General features: G+C 40.7%; 1 long non-coding RNA gene across 1 annotated transcript in view; it reads right to left on the bottom strand.

Moving 5' to 3' along the window:
* Window positions 1-10,744, bottom strand: part of LOC123963457 — an 18,157-nt gene extending 7,413 nt beyond the window's left edge. The window contains exons 1-2 of the long non-coding RNA XR_006823176.1: window positions 10,603-10,744; window positions 9,116-9,198 (exon numbers count right to left, since the gene is read on the bottom strand). This is a non-coding gene — a long non-coding RNA (uncharacterized LOC123963457). The remainder of the gene's footprint in view (window positions 1-9,115; window positions 9,199-10,602) is intronic.
* Between the last annotated feature and the right edge of the window lie 596 nt (window positions 10,745-11,340).

An 11,340-nucleotide genomic window follows, 5' to 3' on the forward strand; every position in this document is an offset into this window, starting at 1 on the left:
TTGATCGACTCCAGACTGTCCAGAACTCAGCTGCCAGGCTTTTAACCAGAACAAAGAAATATGACCACATTACTCCTATTTTAGCTTCATTACACTGGCTCCCAGTATGTTTTAGAATTGACTTTAAAATTCTATTGATCACTTTTAAAGCTCTTCATGGCCTCTCGCCTTGTTATATTTCTGAACTTTTAGTCCAATACACACCAGCACGTACCTTGAGATCCTCGGGCAGAGGTCTGTTGTCTGTTCTAGAGTCTCGACTGAAAACTAAAGGGGACAGAGCGTTTGCTCAGGGCCCCAAGGCTCTGGGACAGCCTGCCTGAGGAAATCAGGTCAGCTGAGTCAGTGAACTCTTTTAAGTCCCTTCTTAAAACATACTTTTATAGGAGAGCCTTTCCCGATCTTATTTGACTTTATTTTATCCCTTTTATTTTACTAATTTTATATTAATTTTTCATGCTCTTATCTTGTTTTTTTTTTGTATTATTCTTTACACTTGTTAAAGCACTATGTAACTTGTTTTTGAAAAGTGCTCTACAAATAAGGATTATTATTATAGTAACCTTTGTTTTGTTAACTGTTCCGATGAGCGTCGTCATGCTAAGTAGTCTTTTTTTCATGAACTTCAGTCTCACACGGTAGTTTTATAAGTGTGAGTAACTAACATTACATACATACATAACATATTGTTACGCGCTGCAGTTAAGTGCAAGTGTAGGAGAGAGAGTGACGTTCAAAAAAAGTGGAGAAAGGTGGTGTATGTGTATTTCATGCTAGTGTTAACTTTAATGTTAGCAGAAATGTGATAATGTAATGTGTTAATATGTGAGTGACTGTGTCAGAGGAATCAGAGTAAAGTGAATGTGTGTTTTGGGTTGTATTATTTTGTTATATATATTTATTTTGAGTTAACGTTAATCGACCACCACAACGCTCAGTTGGACCTAACCTCCGGTAGGTTGTAGCTAAAGCAAGAAGCAAGCTAACGTTAGATGGCCAATGCTGAGCTAAACATGTTTACTAACCTATTTTGTGTTCAGCACTTCTTTGTTTGTGTCTTATGAAGTACTGTATGAAGTTTTAAATCCAAAGTTTATGATGAATGGCACAGCACCTCGGGTCCGAGTCAAGTCGGAAGTGTTTTGAGGACGAGTCTCAAGTCAAGTCTGAAGTCACTGTGTGTGCAACTGAAGACAGACTCAAGTCCGACTCTCAAACTCAAGTCCCCATCTCTGCCGTGCAAAAAAACACTTAGGCCAACTGTGCCATATTTACTTTGCTACGACTTCCAGTAGCAACTTTTCCGCCGCCACAGTCGCTTTGGACTTACTTTCAGTGACAATTTCACTTTGTTGTTGATCCATGCAAAAAAATATCTGGTGTGGTTCTTCACACTGAAGTTAGGGCGCTTTGACACCTGTAGTTCGGTTCATTTGGTCCGAGACCAAGTGAAAAAAATGATACACTGTTGCATTTTAGTTCTGGTCCGGTTCATGTTCACACTGCAGTTTTACAAACAAACCAAGAGAAGTAACCATGATGTTACACAGACTTACAGGTAGCTTGTTGATTGGACAGCTTTGGCGATTGTCATCCTGCATCATCAGGACCGACGTGGGGAAATCAAACTCCGGTGACTGACAGAAATTTATGCAGCACTTTAATACTTCTGATCTGTATCGCAAAGAGCTCATGAAGAACTCAAAAAGCTGGCTATTTCCATTTCTGACAGTGAACAGTTATTCTATGACTGCAATGACTTCCCTGAGATCTTTAAAATCAGTCACTCTTAAAGGACAACATAGTGAACTACCAGTCCAAAGACACTAAAGCAGTGCTTTCCTGTGGTGATGTAAAAGTTTTTTTGTCTGTTTATCTCCTGCAACTTGAAGAAAAACAGCCTCTTCTGCACAGAGCTGTATGAGAAAATCTCTATTTCTAGTATGAAACTGATCCAAAGACATCCAAAGACTTTCTATGTGTTAAAGTTACAATCTTTAACGATATGTGCAGACACATCAGATACTTTACATCCCTTGACTCATTTGCCATTTGCAATGGTCCTTGCTCTGAAAAAACTAAGAGCACCGGCAATAATGAGTTTTTCACCTGTGTTGAATACTCCCCTTCGGCTGAGTGTCTGGTGACTGGTGGTACAGATGGCTTCCTGGGTGGTACAGTGTGGCTTCCTCGCAAAACCATGTCATGTGAACAGGCATTAACAGGACATGTCAAACCCATCACCTGCATTTTGTTCTACCGGAGGACAAGAATATACGTGTGTGGTCCAAGGATGGCTGGATGTGTAGACAAAGCTTCCAGGTTCAAGACATGGGGTGTGCCCCAATCTCCAGCGTGTTATAACATACACAACAATGAGTTAGTCATGGCTAACTCAGATATCGGAAAATATCTTGGAAGAGGAACAGAAAATTTCAAAGAAGCCTTTACTTCCCACAAGAAGCCCCTTTGTGATGCTCTCTATCACAGCATTTTCACACAGGTAGTCTCTGTAAAGGCAAGGCCATCCTTACAGTTCAAGGTCACTCCAGATCAGCATGTGGGGCTTACTGCCATGCCATTTGATGAAGCGCAACGCAGACTAATCACAGTTTCTCGGGATGGGAAATTGAGACTGTGGAACTTTAACAACAGGACAGAGCTCGCCGTTCTTCCTGTTAAAGTGCCAAGGGAGGTGACAGGTATTGTCTGCATTAACAACAGGGTGTTTGTGTCGGGAAGGAACTCCAAGATGATTTTTGATATGGATTTAGAGGAAGATGAAAACAGATTATTATTATTTAAATGACAACGGATGTGTACGAAACCATTCTGGTTACCGCCTCCAGCAATGGAAATATTGTTATATCTGGGATGCTGAGACTGCCGAGGCTCTCTACTGGCTCAATGCCAGTAAGAGCCCTTGAGCACAGATGGCCGGAAAGGAATTCTGCCTGTTGGGAAGAGTCAAAAGCATAGCATACCAAAAAAATCTACAACTCTGACTGTGAAAACCAGTCTTTTCATCTTACGTCTGAAGACCAGCGAGGTTCATTTTGACACAGCCACACTGCTGATTTCTGTGGATAGCTACATCTATGCCTGGTCTGTTAATGTCAAGGGAGACCTGTTAGGAAATTTTAAGGCAGTGAACGATGAAGGTGCAGTTATTACCACCATGTCGACTGATGTCAATTAACAGATATTACTGGGTCATTTGAAGATATAAATGGATGGTGTGTGTTATTGTGTCAATCTCACTTTGCAGGGGTGGTTTGTGTTAAATGCGACCCCATGTGTAAAAACGTACTTGGGAGAGATCAATGGGATGCTATGCAACTCAGCCCTGAGAAGAATGCTGACCAGCTGGCAGGAAGACCAGGGATAGCAAACTCTCAAATACCATTCCCTGAGTCTCCAAGGTCTTCATCACCCACATCACCACTCCCGACCACCTCTATGAAAGAATTAAAGAGGTAACTGCAATACCTAAGAGTACGTCAATACCGAGTTATCATCAACTACTAACCGAATATCAACAGCTAATAAAGCAAGCTAAACAAGCCAGGATTTGACCAAATAATATATATGTGCATGCAAGTGAAGATACACCATCATGTTCCCCAAACACCATGCCAACCAGAGGGTCTGATCACACATTAGAGCATGTACACCTACTACTCATCTCGGATACAGTGCAGCTCACACACTGACCTGAGACCATGCTCAACACAGGCTGTAACAACACTACAAACAGCTCACCCAGATTCAGCCGGGGAAAACATTAAATGGTGAGTCACTTGTTTCTGCTTCCGGCCCATGGGACCTTACTGTGCGCTGAATTACTCACATGATGTTTGTCAATTTAAAAGATTTTGTCATTTTTCATTAATTTGTTGTATACTGCTGTGGCTTGAAATTGCTGGAGTGAAACCACACAGAGGAGAACTTAGCTGATGAAGAGCAAAACTGTAGAGCTGACGGCACTCTTTAATAAACTTTAAGCTACTTTTGTTAATTTCAGTAGCCAGCTAGGCTAGCTGACTGGCTAAGCTAGCTATATTTGTGAAAACACTGAGGTAATTCGGCTATTGGAATGATCAAAACACTATATACAAAAACAAACACTAAATACTATTAACAGGATGTACATACCAATGCTGATTAAACGTATTATTGAATCCCAAGTGGTTTGTAAAAGTGTTCATGAGTTTGACACTATGTGTAATCCCCACCCAGTTTTGTATCTATTTATGCTAAGAAAAAAACAAAACCAGAGAGTTGTTTTAATATTATCTCTTGTATCTTAAATATAATCACCATCATCATGCATTATATTTGTGTTTTTTTATCATATATTGTATTGGAAAATTCTTTTTTAAATGTAACTTTTCTGTAATTTTCATGTAATAACTTGATGAGACGCAAGTTGTTTTCCCTCGGTCCTACATTTAATGTTGTGCTGGATGCAAACATGATGTCCAGAGGATACAGCATAATGGTAATTCTGGCTGCTGAAACTCTCATCTTTCCTGTTTCCATAGTGTAAATTGGATCCAGTAATCGCCTCAGGCAGCAAATAAGGTGATTAAGAGAGTAATTTATGGAAGACAACTTTGAGGTCAATGGAGTCCACCCATTACTTTGCATTTAGTTCTGTTTTTCTCAGGTTCTCAGCTGTGCCAACTGGGTGTTTTCTCAGAGTCAAATTTCTCTTACCATCTGTCAGAATTTACGAACGTCCTATTAGAGCGAGTGTTCTCTCTGTTTCACGCCATTTAACTATCACTTCACTAAAAGGCAGCCATTAACTGTCCACAGTTTCATCTACTCATTTTCCTTTTGCAAATTTATTCAGCTGCAGAATACGTCACTGCACAGAAAAACTTTGACATTTTGGGAATTAGACTTATTAGCTTTCTAGCCTAGAGTCAGATGAGAAGATAGATACCACTCTTATAAATGTCTGTTAAATCTAAAGGTACAGCCAGGAGAGCAGCTTAACTTAGCACAAAGACTGGAAACAGCTAGCTTGGCTCTTTCCAAACTAAATCTATCTACCACCTCTAGAGTTCTATTATTTAATCTTTACTCAAAACGAAGTGCAATAATGGTTTTACGGATGCAGTGACTTCCTGGTGTTGTCACCTTGAGGTTGCCAGGCAAACATAACCATCCGTGTAATTTTTACTCTTCAGTTTTTGTACAGATTAAACAAATGAGATACTATATAATGTGTTTGTTAGCAAGCTGTAGAGGTGCAGACAGGACAGAGTCCAGTTGTTAATGATAAGCTAAGCTAAGCTAACTGTCTCCTGGCTGTAGCTTCATTTAACGGACAGATGTGAGAGTGAGCTTCTCATCTAACTCGCTAAGAAAGTGAATAAGTGCATTTCCCAAAATGTAGAACTGTTCCCTTCAGGATCATCATAGGAATTGTAGGGAATGAGCAATATTGACAGCCCAAAGCCTGATATGCTAAGAGGACTTGACTGAAATGCTTACTGAAATATTCTGTATATTTATTTCACACTGGTTTAAATAGGGTGAGACTGAATTCTACAAAACTGCAAACCAATCAAACTTTAAAAAGTGACAATATTGCAAAAAACAAAGCAGAAGTTAATTTATCCTGAGGTTTTGTTGTACAGACTGAAATAGAATTGTCTTTTCTACACAGATTTTGATCAGGTAAAGTTAAGGTTTTTGACAGCTGATCAGTATTATCAATGTGAGATGAGGAGTTTTCTTTACAGATTGAGTAACGGTGACGTGGGGATTAGAGGAAGGTGATTGAGAGGTCAGAGTCAACAACAGTCCCGAGACCCCATAATTCCCAATTGCACCCTCCCTTGCTTTTATAACAATGGACTGTTACGGTTATGAAGCTGGGTCTTTACTTGTCATTCTGCTTCTCTTATTATTAGATTTAGCCATTGCATTATGCATGCAGAGGGATATTACTGCAGTCTGTATTAGATTGTTGAAGAGGTTGCCCTTGCTTGGGATTGCCTGAAGGGTTTTTCACTTCAGTCACTGAGCCAGTGAACCATGTCGTGGCACAATAACTCAAGCCTGTGGCCTTAACATCACAGCATGTTTCCACTGTGACTCCCTGCAGCCCTCATTTCACAATTACCATTAATGACTCTTTCAAGCTTCCAGACTGTTTCTCATGAACTCACATCCATAGTTGTGGTGTCAGACCCTGCTTAAGTTGCAGGATGACTTTGGTGATGTTTCCTCTAGCGCCACTAGCTGGTCATATTCTTCACTTGTGAAATATCTCAACAGCTCCTTGATGAGGAACACAACACGACATCTTGGACAGACAGTAATGGTTCCCAGAGGATGAATCCCTCTGACTCCGACGATCCCCCGTTTGTGGTTTTGAGTGAAATGTTTTAAGAACCACTGGATAGACTGCCATTAAATTTGGTACACAGATCGTGACTGATGATCCTTCTGACTTTCATCAAGCATCACCATCAGATCAAAATTTCAATTTTTCGTCTGTTTTGATAATAAGTATTTGCTAAACAAATCACATTCCCATCATCCCTGACTGTATTTTGTGTGTAGTGTTAATTAGCAAATGTTAGCATGCCAACATGCTAAACTAAGATGTGAACATGGTAAACATTATACCTGCTAAACATCATAATGTTAGCATTGTCATTGTGAGCATGTTAGCATGCTGATGTTAGCATTTACTTAGCTCAAAGCACCACTGTGTAGTACAGTCAGACAGAGCCACTAGCTTAAGTTTTACCCAACATTGATATACATGTGGAAGGGAAAGGAACGCAAATGTCATAATTTAATTTTTAGACTTTATTTTTAAAATGAAAGTATGTGTAAAGGCACACAATCCTCACTTTCCCAAATGAAAAGAGGTGAGAGAAAGTATTTATACTGAACCATGCACTTTCAAATTCCTTCTGGTGGTATTTTATCTGGCCTCTGGCTTGCCCATTTACCAGTGATCTTACTCCTGACTCCCACAAAAACGTGATGGCTGTGATTACACAGAGTACATTTTTAGCAGTTTGAAGCACCTTTTGTAATTGTTTTGAATCTTTTGAACAATTTTGTGTGCTGCTTTGAGCTCCAGGCACCTTACTTTTATCCACTCAGCATGCCTTGCAATTTCTGGAGAAATGCCCCATGCACCCAAAGAAAACGGTTCAATTCTGAGTTCAAAAAAATGCAGCTTTTCCTCCAGTGTCCGATCCCAAGTCTTCCATAGGTCTGTTTTAAACAAGGAACATGGAAAAGTTGGTGGTGTTTTGTTTTAATAGTTAGCTATGATTTGCTCATACCTAGGCTAAGTGATGTGAGAAAATGAGGCTAGTGAGTCATCCTGTGCAGGCCCCTCAAAATAAAAGCTGATGTTTTCAGGCCTCTTTAAGATGTCCTGTTTGATAACTACATGTATGCGGTGCAACAATCAGCTTTTAATCTAATATTCTACATCTTTTCCACAGCATTATAGAATATTGTAATTCTCCTGACCATGATCTTCACTGAGTGTGGCATGGGGAGATTACTATTCATCTCTATCTGCCTGAGAAATTAGTGATAAAAGCACCTTGTAAATGTTACTGTCAGACTGCATTATAAGCATCATTGTGTTTAATCCTAAATACAAGATGGTTTCCTCTAACTACAATATAACTGTAATGTATTCATGCTGAATAAGAGATGAGTAATCCCTGATTGAGCTTATTGAGCCGTTGGATTGGGTTTATTGAGAGCAGAGGTTTCTGCTAGCACAGCATTACTGAATGTGGAGAGTCACGACGAAGTAAGAGTCATCTCCTATCTCAAAGACATTTAGGCCTACATGTTCAAAACCCTGCCCGTCCTCCCGCAGGCTCATATATTGTACTCCAATTCCCTTTCTGCCTAGACAACTTTTTGAGTTTGTATTGTTGTTTTTCAGGTGCCCGATTTTTTTTGTAGCTTTTATTGGATGTGACATATATACATAAATAAATAACCTCGAATGAGAGCCTGGTATTTGCATCTTTTGGCCTCGAGTAAAGGAAGAAGAAACTGAAAGGGGTTCCTGTGTTACTGATCCTTCATGGATCTGATTCTGCAGGCAACCCAACCTTCCCTGTTATGTAACTATTATAGACACCTAAAACTCAAAGCATGAGCTAGCTTGACCATGCCTGCAGTTCTGGATGACATGGAGTGGGGTGAGTTGGTCCCCTGAGCGTTAAAGGCTTTAGATATTCTCCGACACAGACCACCAGCCTTTGAGCAAGAAAAAAGCGGTGTGTCCTTCGGCAACAGAGTTATGTAATGTTGATGGAATAAATTTTGAAATATCTGACTCACTTGTTGATGATTCAGTGATAAACTCTGCTAATATCCTAATTTCTTCATTTTGTTTTATCATCTGTTATATCAGTTTAAGATAATACATAAACCTTTATCACTGATCTTGATAATTTGGATTTACAACAGCTACTGACGATGATTCATCATGTGTGTGGCTGGACAGTCACCACATTATACTAAGCAGCTGCTGTTTAGCTAAATGTGTGAACAGTGTGAACACTGGTACTGTGAATGAGCGTTCACCTGTCTCCATTTTTATGGAGACCAACATCTACAACAACTTCACCCCTAACATCAACCACATATTGTACATCCAGGTCTTTTAAGGTACAGGTCAGCATTTGTTTGCTTTTCTTGTTAAATGTTTAATGAGAAGTTTGATACCACTCTCATATGCTCACAGTAGAAATATGAAGGTACTGCTAGCAGCTTTTAGTTATATAACTGTGCAAAACACAGTTTGAGAAATTATACTATGGGTTGTCAAACCTTCCCCAGGCTCAGAACCCTTAAAGCAATACTCCTGGAAGTTCATGCACCCATCAACTCACAATTTGTCATTTGTTCCCTTCAGACAGATAATTTCCAGTCTTTATGCTAAGCTACGCTAACAGGTTGCTGGCTGTAGCTTCACAGTTACAGTGCAGACATGAGAAAGTGAATAAGTGTATTTCACAAGATGTCAACTACTTCTTCAAAGGGAATGATGATACAGTAGGTGGCATCTTTAAAATTAAATTGTTTTGGAAGTTATTGCTATTACCTGCGATGGACTGGCGACCTGTCCAGGGGGCACCCCGCCTTTCGCCCAATGTCAGCTGGGATTGGCTCCAGCCCTCCGTGACCCTGTACGCAGGATAAGCGGTTGACGATGGATGGATTATTGCTATTACAATACTAATTGTCAACTTGCCGAGGACAATAGAGTAGAAGAAATATAGATTACGATCCAAGCCTCTTGATTCAGTTGATGGTGTTATTGTACATTGTGCCTAGCTGTAGCAGAGAAATCCATTTGCAAAACAATGAACATCAGCCTGTATTGCTGTTACACTACAAAAATTCCCAATCAAGCTAACCAGTTAGATGTTACATTTACCATATTTGAGTTCTTAAAGTTTCTTTGTTCTTTTTTGTTTCCTCTTTCTTTGTCTTTCTCCCCTGTCCTCAATTCACAGCAAACCCCTGCAGGCCTTATGTAACCTCAGACAAGCTCTGACTGTTTCGTGAGCAGGCAGCATAGTGCATACACATACACACACGTATCTTTAGACACACAGCTGCATGGACTTCCAAAACCATGCCAGGTTTCCTGTACCACATTGAGTCGGGCATGGCAAGCTTCACAGCTTTTCAGATTCTGGAAGATCGAAGCTCAATTTTCTCCCGTGGTTTGTTGTCCTGTCGTGTCTCAACCAAATGTTTGTTGGGTGTCAGTCCCTACAATATCCTACAAGGGCTGCTATCCAATGTTAAAATATCCATGTCAGTCCCCATTTCAATTCATTTCATTTGTGGGGGGAAAAAAAACAGGTGAGTGTCACCTGGGTTGAGGTGAATCTCTAATCTGCCACTCGCTCTCTCAGCTGGTTGTACATGCAGGCTCAGTGCCAATGTTCAAAGCAGGACTGGTGGGATTTTAATCGAGTTGATGTGCTGATTTGTCCTTATGTGCCTCAGAAAAACTCTTCTTTAATTCCTGCATGATAAAAATAAAATGTTTATGAATCCTCCAACAGCCTTTCACTTGACCTCACATCATCATATCATGATTATGATTGATTCATAAAGCTGAGTCTTTCCAACGTTGACAGGAAGGGAGTGCAGAATGCGTTTTAAGAAAAGTCAACAGGGTACTGACAAAAAAGGCAGAGAAGCAGATGGGGATAATATGTCTGCATTTACTGATCATCAACCCGTCTACCAGTGGAGATGCTTTTCATAACCAGGTGCTGTTTTGATCTAACCTGGGGAAGAGAGAAAACTCTCCTTCCTCCCTAAAAGTGATGTTGTTTTGCTCAGGACAGTCAACTTAAGTCTGAGACAAAAAAGAGAGCAAAGACATGAAAGGCACAACAAAGTTTGGAAACTCTACGCTTCTCGTTTGATGGGATTCTGGTCAGGGTCTCCCAGAGGAAGGTGCATGTCAGAGCGAGCCACTCTTCCTCAGGTTGCTCCACGCCTCCCTGCACTGGGCCGACAAAGCAGAGCTGGCGCCTTTCTCAAAGCCTTGTGCCAGAACACTTTTACCTTTAGAAATCACACCTGAAGCCCGAGCCGCTGGGGGCCCGCCTGCTGTCATATGGGTAACATGCTTCTCATTTCTGTTCCTGGCTGGAGCTGTGGCACAGGTGCAGGTGACGTTGGGTTTTGGGGGGGGGGGGGGGGGGGGGGGGGGGGGGGGGGGGGGGGGGGGGGGGGGGGGGGGGGGGGGGGGGGTAGCACCTTTCACATTCCCCAGACTTCACTCCAGGCATCTTAATCTTTGGATCAGAGAGGGGGAAAACACAACACTGTTTACAGAATTCTCTCACATACTTAAGTAAATCTTTATCTTCAAAGTAAAGGGGAATTATCACTGACAGCTCACACCAGCACATAAATCTTGAGTCTGTAAGGAGTACAGAGGAAAGTGAGAGCTAATGTCAGTGCAGTGTACCAAAGGGCTTCCGAGTTTGGCAGACTTTCCTAGGGGATGATGATAATTTTAGAGTTATTACATTTTCATGACCTCTCAACACTCCCACAACTCCCTTTAGCTTAAATAACAATCAAATGTACCATATCTATGTTGAAACACAATCATTTCCATGGGAAGTTACCAAAGACAAGGTATTCAAGACTATAAGAGTACCTGCAGAAAAACACATGCTTGGTCATACATTATAAAGTATATTAAACTTGACACATGAGTTAAATCATCAAGAGACCAAGATGCTGCTTTCAAGTGTTGCACATTCTTTTTACTGGGATGGTGTGTGATTGATG

The sequence above is a fragment of the Micropterus dolomieu genome, linkage group LG02, assembly GCF_021292245.1.
Source record: "Micropterus dolomieu isolate WLL.071019.BEF.003 ecotype Adirondacks linkage group LG02, ASM2129224v1, whole genome shotgun sequence".
Classification (NCBI taxonomy): domain Eukaryota; kingdom Metazoa; phylum Chordata; class Actinopteri; order Centrarchiformes; family Centrarchidae; genus Micropterus; species Micropterus dolomieu.